Here is a 25,103-nt window from a genome sequence, read left to right on the forward strand (position 1 = left end):
TGCACAGTTCAGCATCTACATGACACCTTTTGATGTGCGAAACACTTACATTTTTTTTTTTACAGTGGGCATCTATGTTCAGTTACTATTTATGTTCAACTTGGCATGTACAGCATATAAATTATGGGGAAAGGTTCTTTATGTCCTTTTCCTGGTAGCTGGATATAAAACTGCCCAGCTGCTTCTTTTATGTCTGCTTTGGGCAAACTCTATTTATTTCCAAAGAGAATTCTCTCATGAGGACTGTCAAACTTACAAGGCTGTAAAAACTGTGTTTCATAGACCATGCCGCGTATATGTTCACAGTTCCTTACTGCTGCTCTTGACTGAGAGGAGGCCTGAAAACTGTCCATTTCCCAAAGTGGAGAAAGGCTTACGGTTCACACCTTTCATACTTGGGATTTTCAAATCCTCTTTCACAGATACTGCTTAATAGGTTCCCAGGCCAGCAGCAGAAAATGTGCTCTACCACACCAATGCAACCAACACTTTAGGATGGAATTAACCACAGGGCTAAGTAAGAGACGGGGGTGCTGGGCTGTAGCCAAGCAGGGACCTCTGATGTTTTGCAGCTTTCTCAGCACAGAATATGCCCCCCCCATGCGCTGAACTACTTTAAAACTGCTTTCACTTCTGAAAATAGTGTCTACGTACCCCTTGGAGGATGAGAAGCAGAATGCCAACAGCCCAGACAGCAGAAGAAGTGAAATGCAGAAAACCCTAAGGGCAGGATGTGGTTTACAGAGGTGGAGTTAATGGGGACAAGCAAATTTTCTTGGATCTCCCATTGGTAAAACCTATTTGGTGTTTCACAACTTTCTGACTAGTTGCAGGACCTTAGTCAGACCTAGCAGAGTAAACGCAGAATCCATGGAAGCAATTGGCGATTTCGCTGCAGACAGGATAGACGAAGCAGGAACCAGGAACTTGTAGTTAGGTGTTTATTATATACAGTGGACTATTTACAGGAACACAACACGGATCTTCTGCTAGCTCTCTCTGACACGACTCACAACTCCTACACTGACACAGAACTCTGAACTCACGAACACTGAACCACTGAACTCTGAACTAACACATTCCAGTTAGTAGGCCATTAATTACCACTCCCTTGAGAGAGCTTGACCAATCAGGGAGCGGTCTCCATGTCTCTGTTATCACCAGGCAGACTTACTCCTTCAGATTGCCTTCTGGCTGTCTGCCAAACCTTAATTGACTCTGTGTGAGTAGCTGCACGTACAGAGTTTCCCAACAGCACAAACCATCATTGCCATAGGAACACAACAGGGATTTTGAGGGCAGAGGACACCTCAACATGCAGGGCAGCGTGCAGGTATATGATGGCTTTAATGTCAAATATTCCAGGTGCGTTCGGGCATTCAAATAAAGACAGGGAACAAACTGTGTGGGTCACAATTGCTAACCACCTGGAAATACTGCTCCGTTTAGCTCAATATTATACATGTGACTGGTGTCTTTCCAGGTTTTGACGCAGGAGTCTTCCCCAGCAATACCTGACGTCAGCAGGGATTGGACCTGGGGCCTTTTGCATGCAATCATGCACCCCATCGCCAAGTCGCGGTCTGGACTCAAACTTCCAGCAGCCCCTGCCAGGATGGCCAATATTGAGGGATGGTGGGAGCAGGAGTTCTGCAACATCTGAAGGGCCAAAGTTAATGTTGGCATGATGGCTCGGAGTGCAGAAGGTGGGGCCAACCTGTCTGGGGTTAGCGCACATGCCCCCATGTAGTCTGTGGCCTCTGGCATTTGGCTGAATGTCCCAGCTCCTGCCAACGTACCAGTTCGAAAGCACATCAAAGTGCAAGTAGATAAATAGGTACCACTCCGGCGGGAAGGTAAACAGCGTTTCCGTGTGCTGCTCTGGTTCGCCAGAAGCGGCTTAGTCATGCTGGCCACATGACCCGGAAGCTGTATGCCGGCTCCCTCGGCCAATAAAGCAAGATGAGCGCCACAACCCCAAAGTCGGCCACGACTGAATGTCTGAAAACAGCTTCAGCCATTATTTTGTTCTGGCACCAGAGATTCATACTTGTGATGGAAGGAGAAGGTGGCAATACCCAGCTTCCTTGTGTGCCACTGGGAACAGAGAGGCCAGAGCAAACGTTGAATGGCACATCCAGCGGAGCCAACCAGAACACCATCAGACTAGCCTCTCCCCAGCCTTTGTGATCTAATAATAATCTCCAACAGGAGATTATCAGACCCTTCAAAAAGTTGTTTTGCCGATTGCATTTCCTACCAATTTCTGTTCTATCATTACGCATGACTCCCTTTCCACCAAACCTCTGAGCTGTGGGTAAAGGTAAAGGTAAAGGGACTCCTGACCATTAGGTCCAGTCGTGGCCGACCCTGGGGTTGCGGCGCTCATCTCGCTTTATTGGCCGAGGGAGCCGGCATACATCTTCTGGGTCATGTGGCCAGCATGACTAAGCCGCTTCTGGTGAACCAGAGCAGTGCACGGAAACGCCGTTTACCTTCCCGCTGGAGCGGTACCTATTTATCTACTTGCACTTTGACGTGCTTTCGAACTGCTAGGTTGCCAGGAGCAGGGACCTAGCAACGGGAGCTCACTCTGTCACAGGGATTCGAACCGCCGACCTTCTGATTGGCAAGTCCTAGGCTCTGTGGTTTAACCCACAGCGCCACCCATGTCCCGAGCTGCAGATAGAGAATGGTAATAATAATATAATAATAATTTATTATTTATACCCCACCCATTTGGCTGGGTTTCCCCAGTCACTCTGGGTAGCTCCCAGCAGAATAATAATAATAATAATAATAATAATAATAATAATAATAATGTGATAAAACATCAAACATAAAAATTTCCCTAAACAAGGCTGCTTTCAGATATCTTCTAAAAGTCAGATAGTTGTTTATTTCCTTGACATCTGATGGGAGGGTGTTCCACAGGGCGGGTGCCACTACCAAGAAGGCCCTCTGTCTGGTTCCCTGTAACCTCACTTCTCGCAATGAGGGAACTGCCAGAAGGCCCTCGGAGCTGGATCTCAGTGTCCGGGCTGAACGATGGGCATGGAGACGCTCCTTCAGGTATACTGGACCGAGGCTGGTGGGGGGTAGCTGCAGTGGCGTAGCGTGGGGGGTGCAGGGGGGCTGGCTGCACCGGGCGCAACATCTGGGGGTTAGGGTTAGGGGGCGCAAATCCACGGGTGAGGGGGCGCAAATCCACGGGTTAGGGGGCGCAAATTACTTGCCTTGCCCCGGGTGCTGACAACCCACGCTACGCCACTGGGTAGCTGTCCCGTAACAAAGCCAAAGGGTTAGGATTTTGAATATTTCTGTGGTGCTCTTGCTTGTGAGTTGTTACAGGATTTCACTTTTGGCAAGATGCTTATGTAAACAGCAGGAGTGAAGGCTGGAGCAGAACAAGCTGATCCCACACAAATGACCTCCGGGTTAACAATCTCACCCCAGCATAGCTTAGTTTTGTCATTTGGGTCATCCACCCAATCAAGAGGGGATTTTTTCCCCCTCTAATGCCAATGTGTGGCAGAAAAGCAGTAGAATGGTTGTTTCGTGTGGGCTCAAAATAGTAAGTGATCCATGGGCGTAGCTGGGGGGGGCAGCTCCCCCCCCCTAAATCAAGTAAGGGCAGGGCTTGGAGGACACGGTGATTGCAAGCATTGCTCACCAGCTGATAGACAATGTCTGCAAAGCCCTTTTCAAAGTGCTTTGAGTGGCGCTTCTGAAGAGGACGGGGGCTTCTGGAGCTCTGAGAACCAGCTGATTGCCATATCTTCTCCAGAAGCCCCATTCAAAACACTGCAAAAAATTCTTCTTCTTCTTCTTCTTCTTCTTCTTCTTCTTCTTCTTCTTCTTCTTTATTACTTATATCCCGCCCATCTGGCCGGGCCTCCCCAGTACTCTGGGTGGCTCCCAATGGAATATTAAGAACATCAAACAACTTCCCTAAACAGGACTGCCTTCAGATGTCTTCTAAAAGTCAGATAGTTGCTTATTTCCTTGACATCTGATGGGAGGGCGTTCCACAGGGAGGGTGCCGCTACCGAGAAGGCCCTCTGCCTAGTTCCCTGTAACCTCACTTCTCACATTGAGAGAACCGCCAGAAGGCCCTCGGAGCTGGACCTCAGTGCTGAACAATGGTGCTTTGAGAGGCCTCCTGAAGACCCTTGCAGGCAGCAAGGTCATGTGACAAGCATTATGACGTAAGATGATTGACAGGTCCCAGCTGTCCAATTTGGTCCACAAGAGGTAAAGGAGATGAAAACCTGCCTAGAAAGGTTTCTCGCCCCTGATTTAGATGTATTTCAACCTGGTTTCCGGCCTGTATGAATAAAGTTTTCCAGAACCTTCTCAGGGGTGGTTTCACATTTATTGAATCCCTTCTCTCAGGAAAAACAACTGATTCCCTCCTTGCTGCCTTTCGTAGAACCTTTCTTTTTCTGACTGCTTGTTGACTGAGGGGTCAATTTGGACTGTTACTGTTCCTTGGTGGGTCATCTCTTTAGCCCATTGGCTAGCTGGAACAGACAGCATATTTGTATTGCTTTCTCCTAATATTATTGTGTTATTTATTATTTTCATATTGCACATGCTTTAAACTGTTTTGATTAGCTTCTGTATGCTGCCTTGGAAAAACACAGTCTTTTGAAAGGCAGTGAACAATTTTATTAAAGGTATAAATGCATGTGTAAGTATTGCACACAGATTACTTTTCTGGCAGATTTTTTTATTTTGCCAATTTAGTCAAGCTAAAATGGGTGTAAGAATGATTTTCCCCGCTGCCATCCTCTCCATTCTAGATAATACAGCATTTAAAAAGCATAGCTAGTCCCCCCCCCCCAGCATTGCAGAGGAGGAGGAAAGAAACCGGTTTTAATCTTCTTGCCTGCCTGTGGAATTAGAGTGCTAAATTGCTCGATTCATAATGGCTCTTACTCCATCCCTAGCATACTCTCAATGCAGCTGAAAAGGAAATGACAAATGGGGTCTCTTGATGGAAACATCTGACCACCTTTCTTTCCTAGCCCATATTCTCCCTTGAACCGCTATGTGGCCTCTTGCTTTTTCACACAGCGGATGAGCACAAATAATATATGCCACAAAGCATGTTCTCCTTCATGGAGAGCACATGTTGCGGTGGGGTCTGCTGAGCCACCCCTCTGTTACCAGGAAGGGTCTCTAAAGATGGCCTGGGGCAGTGATTGGTTCACTGGGTTGCTGGGGTAAAAGTTATGTTGCAATTTTGGTGGGAGGGGTAAAATGTTTAAGTACTCTGCACGCAGCCTGGAGCTTTCTCTTTGCTGCGTGCAACGGACAGTGGCGTAGCGTGGGTTGTCAGCACCCGGGGCAAGGCAAGTAATTTGCGCCCCCTAACCCGTGGATTTGCACCCCCTAACCCGTGGATTTGCGCCCCCTAACCCTAACCCCCAGATGTTGCGCCCGGTGCAGCCGGCCCCCCCTGCACCCCCCACGCTACGCCACTGGCAACGGATCACCCGCCCACCCGCCCTTGAGTAAGGGGTTGTTGCATTGACCTTGCTATGCCTGTCATGGGGTCGTCTGCCGTTGGGGCAGGGGCCTGGTAGGAATTTTGTCCATCTGGATGATTGGCTGGGGCCATTTGGTTTTTGCCTACTGCGTAGCAAATCGTCACAACTTGTAAGGTTGCGGTTAGGCGTTGGTTATAAATTGGTTAGGATCGGCTGGGCCTGCCCCTCCATGGTTGCTGCGGAAAGGGAATTCCGTTAAAGGAATCCTGGGGCTTGCCATCTTTTCTTCCAATCCCTGGAATGGGACTAGGGCCGGCAAGCCTTCGGGGAGCATGCGGGTGAGAATTGAGGGTCTGTGACTCAGCTCCATTTCTCCCCGACTTGCTTTCCCCCGCACTGTCTTTCGGTGGTGCCCGGAAGTCAGTTCTGTCCCCAGGCAGGGGGACAGATAGTCTTAACCAATGCCTAAACAGCCACTCTCGGTTTTGTATTTAAATAAAGTTGTGGCCAAAATTATGCCAAAAACCTTAAACAAAAATTAAGTGTGTGTTGTGTGTTATTTGGGGGGTGGCTTGGGAACCTCGACACGCAAACAGTGGTGGCTCCTGAAATATTGGCCAAGCCGAGTTTTCAGTCTCCTTAAAGCATTCCCTCTGTTTTCCTTTACTTACTCAAGGAAGTCCCTTAAATTCTGCAAATATTTGAGCTTTCCACTGCAAATGCTTATTTAGGACCCAACCAGGTTTGGTAGAAATGGGATTCAGGCTCTTAATTGCTTTTAGCATAGAAAAACCAACCTTTTGTTGCCTGAAGGTAATTTGCTGAGTGTGTGACCCTGTGGCATCTGATATAAGCAAGCATTTGTGAGTTCCACAATCCACTTTCTTCTTTCAGGACAAGACGGTACTGCAAATACTGGTAGTCTCTGCATCCTCTTTTTCAGTGATCTGTCATGACGTGATTGGCGGGCGGCAGTGGCGGGGGGAAGAGAACCCCCTGAAATGGTGACAAACACAGTAGGCCTTGTCCCCTAGGTATTTTAGCTGGCACCAGGGAGTGGAGGTTTTCAAAGGCCCTCAGAAAGCCCCGCTTTGTCTGGAGATCTGTAAATTATTCAATTTTTAAGTTAAAAAAAATATAAATATGCTAATTCTTTTCCAGAGGTGTGAGAGCTGCTACTTCTTTCTCTGTCTCCCCTCCCCGCCTTCCTAAATCTCTCTAGAGAATTTGGCTGTATAACAGAGTCAATGTGCCAATGCTTTCAGTTGCAGCCATTTTAACCAGTTCTAAGAATCACATCTATGATCTGAATGAATAGAGCAAGGGATATTTTGTCTATGAATTCAATGACAGAAGACTCGACTGTGTTGGCCAATGTGACTCGCACATTTCTGTCGATCTCTGAGATGCAAAAAAGGGAGTGAAATTCTTGTAAATTCCCTTTAAAGCCATTTTGCATGTTGTTGAGGCAATAAAAGCTGTGCCTCGGTTAACAACAGGCACACAAGTTGTGGCTTCAGATTCAGTCTGGCAAAGTTTATTCATACAGACAGTTTAAAAAGCAACATGTGCAATAATCTATAGCCAGATCCTATGCAGATTTAGTTGGAAGTAAAATCCACTGAGCTTAGTTGCACTTATTCCCAAGTAAATGTATATTGGATAGTAGCCTTAAAGCCTGATCTTTTGCATATTTACAGTGGTACCTTGGGTTACAGACGCTTCAGGTTACAGACGCTTCAGGTTACAGACTCCACTAACCCAGAAATAGTACCTCGGGTTAAGAACTTTGCTTCAGGATGAGAACAGAAATCGCGCGGCGGCAGCGGAAGGTCCCATTAGCTAAAGTGGTACTTCAGGTTAAGAACAGTTTCAGGTTAAGTACAGACCTTCAGAATGAATTAAGTTCTTAACCTGAGGTACCACTGTATGTAGAAATAAATTCAACCAAGTTCAATGAAAGTAAAAAACGCAAAAGATTTCAACCTAATTATTGGCAAATTCCACTGAAATTAGTGAACATGTTTTGGATTGGGGTGTAAATTAAATTTATTCAGTGGTTTATTGATCAGGAGCGTTTATAATCTGTTCTTTATCGCACTAGATTCCAGGGCATATCCCAGGCGCCATGCAAACCATCTGAGCAAGCCCAGAAAAGATGAGGCTTACAACGTGAAAAAAATTACTTATTTACAAACATAACAAAAGTGCTCCTAAACAATAAAGCATCAAAATGTTCACAACCGAATAAACTAATTTCCACATACATCATAATAAGATCTAAAATAAAGACACAAACAATTAATATAAATAACAGCAACAACCCACTCTGTCCTAAATGATACCCCAACCCAAGATTCTATTCAGCAGTCTCAGCTTTTGTAGCTGGAGTCAGTCCAGGCCTTGCCCTCCCAGGCGAAGTGTGAAAAGGCTTGCAAAGCAGGGAACAGGTCTTTCAAGACTCGCAGCCACATTGTTCTGAAAAGTGCAAATTGGAAAAGTTTATTTCAACTCCTCCTTCTGATTTAGACAGATGAGGGATATATCCTCAGGCTGACATTTCCCTTTTAAGACAGACCCCATAACCTCAGTGAGCCTGGTTCCTGTGGCTGGTGGCTCCGACCGTCAGCTGAAGAAGCAACGGAGGAAGTTGGAAGTATGCATTATGAATCAATCAAAAAAATGATATGTCAGGCAAAGTTAATTAAAAAGCCCAAGATCCTGGAAGGTGAAGGAATGATAAACTTCACCTCAGTCCATCATGCAGTTTATTATTCAGCCATGTCATTTTATGTCAACTTAAATCCATGCTGGCAAGAAAAGACGAGGCGAACAGTCTTGTTCAGCACTTCACTGTTGACTAGAAAATAATGGGCATCATCTCCTCAAAAGCCAGGCTAATAAAAAGCACCTAACGTCTTTGCTCGTGGCAAACATGAACCATACCCACGGCCTATCCAACAGCTATGATCTCTTTTCCAAGCTTAACGTAAGTAAAACATTAAATAAACAGGCTCTTTTCATCCGTGTGCCACCCAGGAAATATTTATATTGAAGCTTGGAATATATACGGGCTTACCAAAAATAAAATAGCAAAAGTAATGAAAACAAGGTTGACCATAATGAACCTGGGCAAAAATGGGGAAAGCATCTTTGCACTGTTCCTGCGTGTGGCCCCTGCTTCGGCTTGCTGAACAGTAATCCCACTGTTTCAGCCTCTGTTCCAGAGTTGGGAAAAGGGTCTGGCACAAACACGAGATTTATAATTCTGCGTCATGCCAGCTGTCAAGTAGCAGACAGGCGGGTGGCAGCAGCGGCGGGGGGTGGGGGTGGGCGCAACAATAACAAACAAGAGTCTGATAGGTTTACCAGGGCTTAGAGCAAGATGCGGATTTGCTTCTGCGACTTTGAAAGCCGTTGCGGCCTGGCCAGATGAAATTCCAAACCTCTGGATCTTTCCCCAATATTCAGCCCGGATGGCTGCGACTCCTCCTGTTTTTGCAGCTACCACCCCAAACAAATTGCAACTGGGCAACTGTCCATGGGTCTCCGCAGAAGTTTCCATGTGTCAACGAATGCAGCACAGGGGCTCTGACTGAGCCATGAAACCCACACCCTTTCATCCCCTTCAACCTCCCCCCCCCCCCAGCCGTGAAGTGCATTTAATAGCCTTGTTCTTTAAGCAGGAGTGGGATGAAAGCAAAAGATGCTTTCTTGACTTTGAGCAAAACAACATGTGCTGTCATGGCTTGTTCTACTGATTGTCCTTATTCCCAAAGGAGAGGCAGGGGGGGGGATTTGCCTTCCTCCCCCATGACAAAAGGTGCTTTCGTAGGTTTCGTTTTTCCTAGGCAGGTCAGGAGGATGCAACTAAACAATGTAAAGGAAACACGTATGCACCCTCTGTGCTAAAAATATGGTGAGATCAAGGAAGCTGATTCGTATCAGCGATGGGTTTTTGGTCTTGCCATGCAATGTATTGCATATTTGTCGGGGTTTAAAGAGGGGGGGGGGAAGTCATTTCCACCTCTCTGTTCATTCCTTAAGGAGCTTTGCAGTTTGCCTATTGAAGGAGAAGCTGTAATTAAAGTGGGCGCAGTAGGGGTGAGAATTTGTAAGGAGAGGATGGCCCACATCTTCTGTCACTACAAAACAGATCTAACAGATAGCTACTCGAAAACACTGGATTATATTTTTAATCTAAGTGTGAACAAATATGTCTTCAAGCAGCAACCGGCGACGATGTACACAATAGTTACATGGGGTGAGTTTGTGTGTGGGGATTAGAAAACACGATGGAGAACTATCTCAGCCCTTAGTTTTTGTGATTTTCTTCCGTTTTTAATCAAAACCCCACAGCGATTTGATTAATAGTGTGTGTGTGGAATGCAGACAAATGTGCATTATATATCAATAAACAGGAGCAGGGGTGCAGGAGAAATTTGATTAGCTGCGTATTTAAAGCTAAATCTATCAAATTCACACTTTCAAAAACAATATGAAAACTGAAATGCAGCCATCCTTTGACGTTCATGCTTATTCCTCCCCTAAATGAATAACTGTAGTTGAAATATCAACAGCAAAGGACTTTGAATACTCAAAAGTGCTACAGAAATGATAAACACTAACTGCAGTTGTGGTTTGTTGTTGTCGTTTGTTTAAAAAAACTGTTTCACTTCTTCTATTAGGCCTAGGTAGGTGGCAAGCTCCTGAAAATTCCGCAAATTAAAAAAAACACACAACCTAATACCAGTAAAATAAATAAATAAAACTAACACACCTCCAGTTCTCTAACTGCTCCCAGTCATACAGAAGCTGGAATATACTGGCAATCAGTTGCAATTTGATTTATGCTGTTTATTAATAAAGGCAGTAATACTGTTTAGTTTTTGCGCCATTAATTTTACTGTAATGGCAACAGCATTAGTAGAAAATGCATGGGGTATTGATTTTGCATATTGAGCTGCCTGGCAGAGAAGATTTCAATTTATTTAAATGACCCCATTAGTCTGCAGGGAGTTTAACTCTTGACATAGGTGACTGTAAAAATAAGAGTTGATAATCAATGGAGTAAAATAATGGCTTTACAAATATTATATTCCTGCTCCTCTTGCTTCCACCACCATTGGTCCGGATCCAAAGGTCTGTGCAACGTACTCTGATATGCACAGTGTAGGTTCTCCAGTCCCTGTACTGGAAGCAGCCTGATTCCATGCTAACCTAGATAAACCACTTCCTGCCCCCAAATTCATATACAGTGGTACCTCGGGTTAAGTACTTAATTCGTTTTGGAATTAACCTGAAACTGTTCTTAACCTGAAGCACCACTTTAGCTAATGGGGCCTCCTGCTGCTGCTGCGCCGCTGGAACACGATTTCTGTTCTCATCCTGAAGCAAAGTTCTTAACCCAAGGTAATATTTCTGGGTTAGCGGAGTCTGTAACCTGAAGCGTATGTAACCTGAAGTGTATGTAACCCGAGGTACCACTGTATATACAGCTGACATAGCTTCTGGGCAAGAAACTGTTTGACACAGCAGCAGTTGACAAGGCAGAGTCTGGATTCCTTGTCATGAGCATCCCTGCTGCTTACCAGGAGGCAAGGGGGAGGGGCGGGGAGGTCAGTGTGGTACGGGGATGGTGGCAGGAGTGTTGGGTCACCTCTGCCGCTGTGCTTGCACTGCACTGAGCTCCCTGAGCATCTCCCCTCTCCCTCATAGCAAGTGTCTATGACACCACCCAACTCCCTGCTGCTGGTCAAACATGGAAGTAATAACTAGAAAATTATTATTATTGTTGTTGTTGTTGTTGTTGTTGTTGTTATTATTATTATTATTATTCAATATACCTGAAGGAGTGTCTCCATCCCCATCGTTCTGCCCGGACACTGAGGTCCAGCGCTGAGGGCCTTCTGGCGGTTCCCTTGCTGCGAGAAGCAAAGCTACAGGGAACCAGGCAGAGGGCCTTTTCGGTGGTGGCGCCTACTCTGTGGAACGCCCTCCCACCAGATGTCAAAGAGAACAACAACTACCAGACTTTTAGAAGACATCTGAAGGCAGCCCTGTTTAGGGAAGCTTTTAATGTTTAATAGGTTGTTGTATTTTAATGTTCTGTTGGAAGCCGCACAGAGTGGCTGGGGAAACCCAGCCAGATGAGCGGGGTATTAATAATAATAATAATAATAATAATAATAATAATAATAATAATAATAATAATAATTTACTTATAACCCACCCATCTGGTTGGGTTTCCCCGGCCAGTCTTTGTAGCTTCCAACAGGAGATTAAAAATACATTAAAACATCAGTAATTTTTTTAAAATTAAGAACTTCCCTATACAGGGCTGCCTTCAGATGTCTTCTAAATGTCAAATAGTTCCTTTGACATCTGATGGGAGGGCATTCCACAGGGCAGGAGCCACTATCAAGAAGGCCCTCTGCCTGGTTCCCTGTAACTTCGCTTCTCGCAATGAGGGAACTGCCAGATGGCACTTGGAGCTGGACCTCAGTGGAGACGCTCCTTCAGGTATACTGGGGCGATGACCAGTGTATGCATGTAGCTCTGTACATTTATATAGCTTTGCATTACATTATCTTATTATATTTAAATCACACCTTCCCTTCAAGGAGTTCAAGACCACACATATAGTGCCACCTCCGTGTTATTCTAATCCTGTATGATATGTTAAAAATCTGCAGGAATATATTTTTCTTTTCATGCCAAAGCATTCAGCCACACAATCTTCCACATGCTATCTGAAGTGGCACAGTCCCCAAACAAGTTTAAAACCTCACTTGCTGTTTCTGTTAACTCTACTTACCTATAGTGTTCTGCAAGACGTTCTGATGTTTAGATCGTTGCTTTCAAGATGCAAGGAGAATACAGTATGGAGACAGACATGGTTGGGCATGCGTTAAGTGGTCGATATGTAAATGTTGACAGATATTCCAAAACGATGAATTATAAATCTCATAAAAAAGAATGATCACATCCTAGAGAATTAATCCAGTTTTAAATGCTCTCGTTCTATTGATCTCATTTGAGCTCCACATGTTCCTTGAGAATTAACAGCTAAAAGAAGAGTGTTGTGAATGGACTTTTTCATCTCATGTGCTATCGGCAGCAATTTTGCCAAGGCTAGGGATGGGGGCGGGTGTGTGTGTGTGTGTGTGTGTGTGTGTGTGTGTAAATGTGATTGTTGGCACAAAAGGTGAACCTAGCTAATTCACACTTTCTAAAACAACAGATGAACTAAAACTCAGCCATCCTCCTAAATTCGCACATGTCTGTATTTTGCAACGCAGTTCTCCCACCAAGTAATGTGTACCAAAATGCCTATTACTAGTGTAAAGTGTGCATTAAATGGCTATATCACTGAAAGGTATGAGATAAAAATGCATTATAAAGGGGAACTTGCTTTGCAAAAATGTGTTTATTAGGTTAAAGCACATACAAACATGTGTATATTGGGATAAATTTGCTGAAGACTTTTAATGACATACAAATGAATTTAAAATTGGGGGGAAATGGAGAGAAACCAAAATTGAGAAAGTCACCCATCCCTAGAGAAGGCCTACAACTCCAAAGGCTCAAACTTTGACATGAGTAACATTTGGATTCTATAACATGTATAATGCAATGAGTCACCATACTTTAAAAACTGGTGATAAATGTACAAATTAACTTTTAACATGACAGGTTCAAAGTGGCGCTCACTTGGCTGGGAAACAAAAAAGATATTCTCACTTGCAAATTTGCTCAATTTACTTAAGAAACATTAGATACAATAAATAGAGAGAGGTGCAGTGTCAATTACTAAAGAGTTATCTGGAGTTGAGCTTAACTTAAAGCAATTCAGATTATTTTTAAAACCTGAGTAGGAGTGAAGAAGCAACTCGTTTGACTAATATAAAATCATGTGGTAAAGTAGAAGGGGGACTATTCTTCTTGGGAATTGACTCCCCCCCCCTATTTTATGTGGAGAAAAACCCTTCCACTTTTTTTCCAGATCCCTTCACTTCCAATGGCCGCTTTGTATGGTCTGTTGAAGTTGTGGGCTGCAGTCACATGAACCAATGCAAACCTCTGCATTTGACAGCTTTCCCTCACACTGTTCTGCTGTCATAATTAATTGCAAAGTTATCCCTGCACTGGATAAATCTGCTGTAGGTAGTTGCGTCCCAGAGAGGCATTTGTGAATGGTCTTGAAGATATTGCCATTTGATCACAGTAATGGGCAAATCCAAGATGCTGGCAAATTCCAGTCCTGAGAACTTTAATGCATCTTAGACAAAATTGCAGCAATCTTACCTTCTTAAAGTGAAACGATCTATTTTTTCCTTTCTTTGAACCTCCTGCACCCACATATTGCAGCTTCCCATTGTTAGCAAGAAGGCTTGTTTTTATGCCTCTGTATATTCCTGACGCGGGTGGCGCTGTGGGTTAAACCACAGAGCCTAGGATTTGTCGATCAGAAGGTTGGCGGTTTGAATCCCTGCAACGGGGTGAGCTCCCGTTGCTTGGTCCCTGCTCCCGCCAACCTAACAGTTCGAAAGCACGTCAAAGTGCAAGTAGATAAATAGGTACCACTCCGGTGGGAAGGTAAACGGCGTTTCCGTGCGCTGCTCTGATTCGCCAGAAGCGGCTTAGTCATGCTGGCCACATGACCCAGAAGCTGTATGCCGGATCGCTCGGCCTGTAAAGCGAGATGAGCGGCACAACCCCAGAGTCAGCCACGACTGGACCTAATGGTCAGGGGTCCCTTTACCTTTAACTTATATTCCTGACTTCCAGGAATTTGCACATTCCTGCTTTCAGTCTATGTGTATCGCTTACTATTACGAAATCCCATGGCTGGCTGTTTCGAAGATCTGCTGTCATATCTCTAAGAGAAGGCATGAACAAAAAGGGCATGTTGAAAACTCGCTCCCAGTGGTCAGATTCTGGGCTCCTGTACTGAGGAGGGAAAAGGAAGTTCAAGCAACAAGTTCTTAACATTGTATCGGGGACTTTTTGAGCATCAACAGCTTACATTTTTTCAGGGAAAGTATTGGGAATCACTTTGAATGGGAGGCCATTGAGAGGATAAGATGGGCAAAACCCCTGTTAAGGGCAGTGGCAAGAGGGCAAAATTGGGGAGAGGAGTTGGGGAAAATCACTAGCATCACGTGTATGCCAATCACTTGATGACTGTAACATCAAATGACAATGTGTGCATATGTCTTCGCAGAGCAGATCAGATACTTTGCTGGGTCAGACCAAGGGGCTGCCTGAACCCTCCTCAATCTGGTGCCCTTCCTATATTTTGGACTACAGCCCCCATGGCTGCGGCTGATGCGATTTGTAGTCCAAAACATATGGGAAGGGTGGTTGATCTAATTACCCGGTGTGGTCTGCTCTGATTGGCAGGGCTGTTCCTGGGTTTCAGACCCTGTCACCAAAGGCTCATTAGGTGTAAATGTGAGAAATCAAACTTGAGACTATTAAAAATATATGCTCTTCTACAGAGGTACAGACCCTCTGCAGCTCACCTAAGAATCATTGAGTGGTGAGAGGTGCAATCAGCCCTAAAAATTACACAGGTAAAGGTAAAGGGTCCCCTGATCGTTAGGTCCAGTCGTGGCCGACTCTGGTGTTGCAGCGCTCATCTCGCTTTATTGGCCGAGGGAGCTGGCATACAGCTTCCAGGTCATGTGGCCAGCATGACTAAGCCGCTTCTGGCAAATCAAAGCAGTGCACGGAAACGCTGTTTCCCTTCCCGCCAGAGCAGTACCTATTTATCTACTTGCACTGGTATGCTTTCGAACTGCTAGGTTGGTAGGAGCTGGGACAGAGCAATGGGAGCTCACCCCATTGTGGGGATTTGAACCGCTGACCTGTAATATGTCTGTCATTCTCTTTGTGGCAGAATCATATATAGGTGATCTGTTCAGTATGGATATCCCTGATGTAACAGGGCACCAGGCCTTTAGCTGTGTATTCCCCATTTCCATGTACATAAGGCAGGCACCAAATCTGATTATATTCTGGTCCGTGCTAAGAACATTCTTTTTTACCTGAGACTTATCTCATTTAAGGCCCACCTATACTCCCCCCCATACATTCTTCTTGAAGTCCATATATGTTGCTGTAATTGTGATTCATGATTTGCATTTTAACTTATTACCTATTTTGTGTGCAGAGTTTACTATACACTGTTTATATGCATCAGTTTAAAGCGGTATATTAATCCATTGCTCTTCAGTTGACTTTTGTACTGTTCTTCAGGGTTGCTGCTTCTGTCCACTTCAGTTGCTAAGTTCTAGACAGCCTTGGTGATTGATGATCTGACTTTTGCGGGAGTTATGCTGAAAATACAAACAAATAAATGCCAATGAGAAATGAGAGGTGATCGCTGCTATATAGACCAGACTGGGGGCAACTGCTCTTGTGTCTTGTGTTGTTTTCAGCTGTAACATGCAAATGGAAGATTTATAATACCAGGGATTTTTATTGCCTGGTTATGATGACTGGAATGGTGGATATGCATGATAGAAAAATGGCACATTTGTTTTGACTCCAAGGAGTTACCTGCTCTGGAGGTTCCTCCTCAACAAACTTGTCCTTCAGATCTTATGCTAAAGACATCCTCCCATTATTGAAAACACCGATCCATTTACATCTCCACCCACATCCTAGGTTGACCCTACTTATTCCTCATGTTTATTTATGTTCTTTTTCTGCAGGAGAAAATATAAGAAAACGTCACAGAGGTAGGTATCGATCGCAGAAGAACTCGAAGGCATTTGGCGGCGGGGGGAGTCGGCAGAAATTATTTGTTGTTGTTTTAGTATTGGTCTTGTTCATGCTGTGAACCAACTGTACCAAGAACAGGAAAAGTAAACCCATGGATAGAATCCATCCCACTAGAGCTTTTGTGCCCCTGATCTCTTACTTCAACTCACCCATGGCTTGGAGGTCCTTCAAGGTCTTGTGCTCCCAACTTCTGCATGATCCAAACTGGTATTGGCTGGTTGGGAGTAGATCTGTATTGATTAAACAAACCCCTTAGGGATTCAGCGGGACCTCTGGTTAAATAAGAAATGTAGCATTTGACATTAAATAAGAAATGTAGCATTGTTTCCTGCTTGGCAGGGGGTTGGACTCAATGGCCCTTGTGGTCTCTTCCAACTCTATGATTCTATGATTCTATGACATGTATGTTGGGACCTTAATAAACCAATACCCCCTTTCTTTGGAGAAATCTGCCTGCTTTATCTTTTATTGTGCTATAAAACAGACATCAGCTGTGACCTTGTAATTATCAGGTGACTCTGCTTTATATAAGGAAATAATCAAAATCATGCCATGCCGCAATGACGCACCCTAATATTATGTATTGCTACACACCACCCCTATCTCTGAGCAGTGCAGGATTCCAAGGGTATAGGCACTTTCCCAGAGTTTGTGTTTCCTTTGGAAATGAGGCACAACACAGACTGTGGTGTCTTTATTATATATGGTTTATTCACACATATATACAACCTGAGGCTATGATGAAGGGGGTCACACCACTACTCTCCAAAAGATTCTTGCTTCTCCCATGCCAGCAGAAATCAGCCATGGTCTACTGTTCCTTTGTCTAGCTTCATGCATTTAACAGACTGCCACATCTATCAGGAGTTATGGGGAATCTGGCACCCCCAAACCCTGGCACCCACAACTCATAACGTTATTACCACTCAGAAGTCAGCCCCACCAAGTCCAACAGGAATTGTTCCCCTAAGTATAGATAAGATTACAGTTATTGTCGGCCTGTGCACATTTTCTTGGGAGTAAATCCTCTTAACCCCAGTGGGATAGGACTTAAGGAAACATTCTGAGTAAACACGTAAAGAGGAGGCTGTTAGTTGTCTTCCTGTAACTTTGCCAGGGGAATCCTAAAAAGAGGCCTGGTTGATTTTGATCTTGACTTTGTTCTTTCCGATGCTTCCTTATGATTTGCTTTTAAATATTATGAATTTGAACTGACAACAGTAAATTTAGTGCTAGGTGGCTCACTCTTTGCTTGCTCTCTCTTTCTCTCTCTCTCTCTCTCTCTCTCCTTGCCCCCTCCCCAATAATAATGGGAAAAGGTGGATCCAAACTATCATGTTTTTCACAGCGTCACTGAAATTTCATGTGGCTGCCTAACCTTTTAAAATGTTGGTTGAAAGTTGGGTATGCTAATGGCAACTTTCCTTACCAATGGAGATGTTATCTGAATCTTCCTCCGAGGTTCAGATCATTCCTGTAAGTTGCTGACAACTGACAGTTCTCATTAGCATCTCCGGGATCTGAAGGAATTCGGCACATGGAAGAGATAGAACCTCAAAGACTCTACTTAGGACTTATCCATACTTCCTTTTGTTCCGCTACTTTTCCCCAGGGAAAACCTCTTTTTAGCATTCATTCTGAGCAAAACAGTAGTTCAGGTTTTCTCTGCATTGGCGTTTTCTTGGATTTAGAGCTAAAGAGTGGATTTTCCCTGGGAAAGGTGTGGGACAAGGGGGAAACCATTCAGAGCTATGCCTAGAAAGTGTGGGTCACTGAGTGGCAGAAAACCACACAGACCCATGTTTTCTAGGAACGGGACAAGCAGAAGTGTGAACAAGCCGTGAGTGTGTTATTCTACGTAGCTTGTAGGCTGCTCTGGTGAGTCTTTTATGCTGGCTTGGGGATCTGTTTGCTGAACTGCAGAGCAGAAGAACTAGTCCTTCTGTAATAAACTGGGCCTCCATTTCTCACTACAGTGTACTGATTATATACCTTTATGCAACATAATGTTGACCCCCTTTCAGGTTGTAAGCGTCTATATTTTAGGAACTGCCCAATTATCTTAATTGTAAGTGTTGTAAATATTGTATTTTAAAACTGGTTTTGCCCACCCTGGAAAGGAAATCTCCTCCTCCTCCTCCTCTTCTTCTTTAATGAAGTCATATTGCAGTAAAAGATCCACAATTTTGCAAAGATTTGGGATGTTGTATAAAAACATTTGGTGAACTGTAATGTTAAATGCGTGAAATGTTTCTATCTCCTTCTTATGGGTAAAATGTGGAGCAAACTTTCTACACGTTTTGTTTGCAATTTGTCTGGACTGTTTGGGGTCAAATAGAATTGCACTGGGGTTGGATTCTGCCCATATGCTAGCAATTGACCACCTCTGGTTTAGGCCTATGCAAACAAAGAAGGTTTGAAGAAGGCTTTGGAGTGAGTGAGTGGTGAGGTCCTATTCTGTCCTGCAATTAGCACTTTAATGAGCAATATCATGTGCTCCTGCTGTGTCAACTTAATGCCTTTGAAAACAACTGCAGGCTGATAATGTTTTCATCATAAACATGGACATTTCACAGCTCTCTAGGCAAAACCCCACTTCATTAGCCTCAAGTTCAGAAGGGCACTTGATCAGCAAGCTATGATGCCAAGCAATCACTGCAACACCAAGAAACACAGTGTGTTTAATTAGGATTGCTCATTTTTCACATCCAGGTTGCTTTGGTTAAGAGAAGGCTAGCCAGCTATTTAGATAATTAGTACTTTGAGGTTTACTTTACAGAGTTGCGTGTTTACTGGAGAGGGGGGTGGTGGAATTATCTAGAACTGTCTGGTGTCAACCTGTCTGGCATAATTCTGTTCCATTCATGGGGAATCTGAACATTTATGAAAAAATGTTCATTCTACAGAGTGCTCTTTCTAAATTAACATCAAGTACAGTTTATTTTGACTATGGCAGATCAACACGGCTACCTATCTGTATCAAGTACAGTGGTGCCCCGCAAGACGAATGCCTCGCAAGACGGAAAACTCTCTAGACGAAAGAGTTTTCCGTTTTGGAGGTGCTTCGCAAAACAAATTTCCTATGGGCTTGCTTCGCAAGACGACAATGTTTTGCGAGTTCCTGCTGGTTTTCCCCCCTCCCCCCTTTTTCTAAGCCGCTAAGCTGCTTATCAGCTGATCCGATCAGCAGATAAGCCGCTAAAAGCCGCTAATAGCGCTAATAGCGCTAATCCGCTAATCCGTCAATGGTCTTGCTTCGCAAGACGAAAAAACCGCTAGACGAAGAGAATCACGGCACGGATTCTTTTCGTCTTGCGAGGCACCACTGTACCTGGCAAGGCTGAGCGGGCAAAAAGCTGGTTTAATGACCCTCTGATGAGTACACGGAAATCACTGTTGCTGCTTAGGAGCACCAAGTACATACCGTATTTTTCGCACCATAGGACGCACCGGCCCATAGGACGCACGTAGCTGTTTTGGGGGGAAATAAAGCATTTTTTTTTAATTCCCCCCCCCATGTGCGTGGCTGGGACGGGGGAAGCCCGAGCTTCCCCCGACCCCAGCCCCCAGAACAGGCTGCTATCCGCTAGCCCTGGGAGAGCTGCGCTGCGTGAAGCCCGAAGCTTGGGGAGTGCTGAGCTCAGCGCGCCCCAAGCTTCTGGGTCCCGGCAAGCTCTCCGCTAGCCGTGCGTCTCCCACGGCTAACGGATAGCTTCCTGAAGCCTGGAGAGCGAGAGGGGTCGGTGCGCACCAACCCCCCTCGCTCTCCAGGCTTCAGAGAAAGCCTGCATTCGCCCCATAGGACGCACACACATTTCCCCTTCATTTTTGGAGGGGGAAAAGTGCGTCCTATAGGGCGAAAATACGGTAGATGTTCACTTTTGCCTTTTCTTGCAAGGAATCCTATTCGGAATAAGGGAATTTCCCTTTTTAAAAAAAGGGAAACGTTGACAGCTATGACCAAGTACCTTGAAGTCATTTGCATGCATAGTCTTGTGAAATTGATCTCAGAATATAAATTTGCAAAAGGCTTAGGTGCTACTTTGTTTGTACAGCTTGCAAAACAAGAGGTGTTAGGCATATGTCATGACTGTCAGTAGTATTTGGAGAAGAGTGGAGAGTTTATATCATATCAGAAATACATTAGCATCCAATATTATGCCCCATTTAAAAATAGTCTCAGTTTATTGTTCCTTAACTTTAGCTTAATTTCCTTTTCACTTCTTATTTATTGACCTTGCAGAGTTATCTTGATTATCTAATTCTTTAAACTCCCCCAAGTAATTATAATGCTGCTCAGCTCAAATGAAGCAATTCTGGGTGCGTGTTTTCCCCCAAAAAAACCTTTATCTAGTAAGACGACTGAACAGCAGTATGCTATGTGAAAAGACTTGCCACCGTACTGAATGATCACTTTGATTTGAATTAAGATATGGTCGGATTAAAATGTTGTAAATAAATGAATGTATTAATTATGAACAGGAAAACCTGTATCTATTTCAAAACAATTCTTCTGCAAGAAACTGCAGTCTTTGGAGTCGAGCTGTGTCCTATGCAAATGTGAACAGAAATTAGCCATATTTTGAGCAAGCACACACAGATGTCTGTGTTCTTCAGACCCTAAACAGATATGTGGGCATTTTTTCTCTAACCTAGGTCAGTATTTATCAGTCAGAGCCAAGCAATCATAAGGGGGACCTTCAGTGTGGGAGCCAGTGTGGTGTAGTGGTTAAGAGCGGTAGACTCATAATCTGGTGAACCGGGTTCGCTTCCCCGCTCCTCCACATGCAGCTGCTGGGTGACCTTGGGCCAGTCACACTTCTCTGAAGTCTCTCAGCCCCACTCACCTCACAGAGTGTTTGCTGTGGGGGAGGAAGGGAAAGGAGATTGTTAGCCGCTTTGAGACTCCTTCAGGTAGTGATAAAGCGGGATATCAAATCCAAACTCCTCCTCCTCCTCCTCCTCCTCCTCTTCTTCTTCTTCTTCAGTTCCCCCAACCCCCTCGGCAGCCATGGCAGTGGCCTCGTACAGTGGCGTAGCATGGGTTGTCAGCACCCGGGGCAAGGCAAGTAATTTGCGCCCCCTAACCCGTGGATTTGCGCCCCCTAACCCGTGGATTTGCGCCCCCTAACCCCCAGATGTTGCGCCCAGTGTGGCCGGCCCCCCTGCACCCCCCACGCTACGCCACTGGCCTCGTAGATAGGCCCCACCCCCTTTGCTCCTCCATTCACCCATTTGATGGGGGACCAAGCGAATGAGGATCAGAGAAATGGTGAAAACCCTTCTTAGGGGCATTTAGGTGTCCCAGATCTTGTTCTCATAAAAACAGGAAGTGACGCCATATTGAATGGAGGAGGAAGGGAGCGGGAGGCATAGATCTAAGAGATGTGTTAAAGCAATGCATGGAACCGAACTTCCAGTAGCACGTTGAAACGCTGTGCTGAAGGGAAGACCTCTTGGAAATTTGGGACGACTCTGTGTTAAGAAGTGGAAAGCCATGATGGCTTAAGGGCTTTCAAGACCATCTCTGTATTTTCGGGACAGTTGGAGGGTATGCTGTGTGTTCAGATCTTGCACTGAGAGCCTGCTTTGTATGTCTTTCCTTTCTAAGGCTCTGTATATGGTTACAAAGGGTAGGGTCTTAGAATCATAGAATCCTAGAGTTGGAAGAGACCACAAGGGCCATCGAGTCCAACCCCCTGCCAAGCAGGAAACACCATCAGAGCACTCCTGACATATGGTTGTCAAGCCTCTGCTTAAAGACCTCCAAAACAGGAGACTCCACCACACTCCTTGGCAGCAAATTCCACTGTTGAACAGCTCTTACTGTCAGGAAGTTCTTCCTAATGTTTAGGTGGAATCTTCTTTCTTGTAGTTTGGATCCATTGCTCCGTGTCCGCTTCTCTGGAGCAGCAGAAAACAACCTTTCTCCCTCCTCTATGTGACATCCTTTTATATATTTGAACATGGCTATCATATCACCCCTTAACCTCCTCTTCTCCAGGCTAAACATGCCCAGCTCCCTTAGCCGTTCCTCATAAGGCATCGTTTCCAGGCCTTTGACCATTTTGGTTGCCCTCCTCTGGACACGTTCCAGTTTGTCAGTGTCCTTCTTGAATTGTGGTGCCCAGAACTGGACACAGTACTCCAGGTGAGGTCTGACCAGAGCAGAATACAGTGCCACTATTACTTCCCTTGATCTAGATGCTATACTCCTATTGATGCAGCCCAGAATTGCATTGGCTTTTTTAGCTGCCGCGTCACACTGTTGGCTCATGTCAAGTTTGTTAGAGTGGGGGCCCTCCCTAGGGAATGATCTCTTCTAGGATGCCAGGCAGTCCTGCTCTTGGCTGTCTTTTAGGAGGACTGCAAAGGATTTTCACCTGATTGTAAGGGACATAAATTCGAGCTGTTATGGTGGTGTTGCGTTCCCTGTGGCTTCATTCGTTTTACATTTTTAAATGATGGTTTACATTGCTTGGTTTTATTTTAAATTATTCATTTTTTTATTATCTTAAGTGTAAGTTAATGAGGATCCTATTGGGCACAACTGCAACCTATACTTTGTGAGGAAATACATTAACAATTGTAGTAAGCATAATATTGAAACTAAAGCCATAGAAATGAAGTGAGTCTATGTGCATTGCGCCCCTATTTCACCAGCCTGGAAAATGTGTTAGTTGTCCTGTTGTTTAGAAGATTCTGTATTGTGTCAATATGAGTAAAGAGTGTTGTACAAGATCCACATTATTTGAAGATGACATAACAATTAAAATTGGTATGCTGTTACTCTAGAATAGGAGTGGGGAACCCACAGACCCCCTTATTTGCTGGACTGCCAATCAGTGCTGATGGAATCGGACATCCAGCAATCACTGGGGGACCACAGCTTTCCTACTGCTGCCCTAGAATTAACCTTTGCTTTAGGAGAATGTTGTGTTTTGAAGAGCCCCACACGCACACGCACAAAGCTAAGCCTTTGTACGATCTGCCCTTATGAATTTGTTTTCACAGATTGCTCTAAAGAATCTTTACCCTTAGATCCTTGTTAGCTAACACGAAGATGGCTGCAATCTGGGATAATTTAAAGCCGTCTGTTCTTCACCCGTGTTCAATTTAAATAGCAGTTCAGGGAGCCAGGGAGTTTGAGTTATGAAGCCAAGAATTAATATATTTGCAGAGTGTAAATATACTCAGGAAATGTTGGCTGTGAAATAAATTTGCCGGTTATCAACCTTGCAAAATATGTAAAGGTGATTTTGGATGCTTTAATTAAAAATAGCTTTGGATCACGTTCCGCTATCTACATGACCAGTTCAAAGGCCACAAATATATTCTGGGCTTTGGGGAGGTTTTTTGGGGGGTGGGAGGGGCAAATGAACAAATTAAGACAGCATACTTTCCAGTATTCAAAGAAGCCAAATAAAAACTGGCTTCAAGGTCATTTGTCCCAAAATCTCAATGAAAGCTTCATGTTCGTCTGCATTATGCATTGAAATAGGGTTTTGTATTATCCTGCAGTCCCTGGCCTTCTGCCTGGTGTGTTCCATGCAGTGTTGGCCCAGCATGGTGGGCTGGAAGGCGCTTAGTTCCTCAGGCCCACAGGGAAGCGTCTGTGAAGGTTCTGGTACCTCGCAAGACGGAAAACTCGCAAAACGAAAGGGTTTTTTGTTTTTTGAGCTGCTTCGCAAGACAATTTTCCCTATGGGCTTGCTTCGCAAGACGGAAACGTCTTGCAAGTTTGTTTCCTTTTTCTTAACACCGTTAATACAGTTGCGACTTGACTTCGAGGAGCAACTCATAGCACGCGGTGTGGTAGCCTTTTTTGAGGTTTTTGAAGACTTTGGTGATTTTTGAAGCTTTCCCAAAACTTTTCCGACAACGTGCTTCGCAAGACGAAAAAAATCGCAAGACGACAAAACTCGCGGAACGAATTAATTTCGTCTTGCGAGGCACCACTGTATTTATGTTATCTGGTGTCTATGGTATCTGGTCCAGGGGCCTCCTGCTTGGCAACCTTCAATTTAGTGCCCCACATCAGACTCAAAGTCACAAACTCAGTTTGGTTCACTAGCAATGTAGTGGGTGGCCAGTATAAAATGTAGCAATTTACTTGTCATTCAGTGAATATGAGTATACTGTATGTCTTATCAATCTGCGCTGCCTACAGTTGCTCCAAAGAAAATCCAAGTGAGAATCTTGAGCGAATTGTTAGTGTGGTCTGTGAAGGAGACTCATTAATTTGAACAAGTTAAATCTTAAAATGAACTTCAGGATGTTTTGAGGTTTATTTTAATTTTTATTGCATTTTATTGCATTGATTAATTCAATGATGGATTGCATCCTTCCCTTTTCTTCATGGAGCTCAAGGTGATATACATTGTTCTCCTTGTTCAGTCCCCACAAGAACCCTGTGAGGTAGCGACTGGCCCAAGGTCACCCAGCGAGTTTTGTGGCTGAGTGGGGAGTTGAACTCTTTTCCCTCCCAGGCCCTAGTCTGATACTCTAACCACTACACCACACTGGCTGTCTAAGTGGAGATTGCATTTACCCATATTTGTGCCAATAGGCACTCGACTGCATTGGTAATGGCCTGTGAGCAATAAATATTTATTGGATGTTGGACTCACAGTCAGACACTTGGTCTGGTTTCTTAGCTGGCGACATTGCAGCCTCTGACTCCAAGCCTTGCTCGCCTAAACTCCGGTGCCAGATGCATGTGTGAAGCCATGACGAAACCTTGCAAGGTCTTACATGCAAATGCATGTGGTAAAGGTAAAGGGACCCCTGACCATTAGGTCCAGTCGTGACCGACTC

The 25,103-nt window shown here is 44.6% G+C and overlaps 1 protein-coding gene across 8 annotated transcripts in view; it reads left to right on the forward strand.

The window, feature by feature from the left end:
- PDE1C (phosphodiesterase 1C) overlaps positions 1–25,103 on the forward strand; it is a 265,314-nt gene that overhangs the window by 111,427 nt on the left and 128,784 nt on the right. For 2 of the 8 annotated variants that reach the window (XR_014212340.1, XR_014212341.1), the window contains exon 2: positions 16,217–16,243. The exons of the other annotated variants lie outside the window; for them this stretch is intronic. The gene's annotated coding sequence lies outside the window, so the exon portion shown is untranslated. The remainder of the gene's footprint in view (positions 1–16,216; positions 16,244–25,103) is intronic. 8 annotated transcript variants of the gene reach the window in all.

The sequence above is a fragment of the Podarcis vaucheri genome (assembly GCF_965113315.1).
Source record: "Podarcis vaucheri genome assembly, chromosome: 12".
In the NCBI taxonomy this organism is placed as follows: domain Eukaryota; kingdom Metazoa; phylum Chordata; class Lepidosauria; order Squamata; family Lacertidae; genus Podarcis; species Podarcis vaucheri.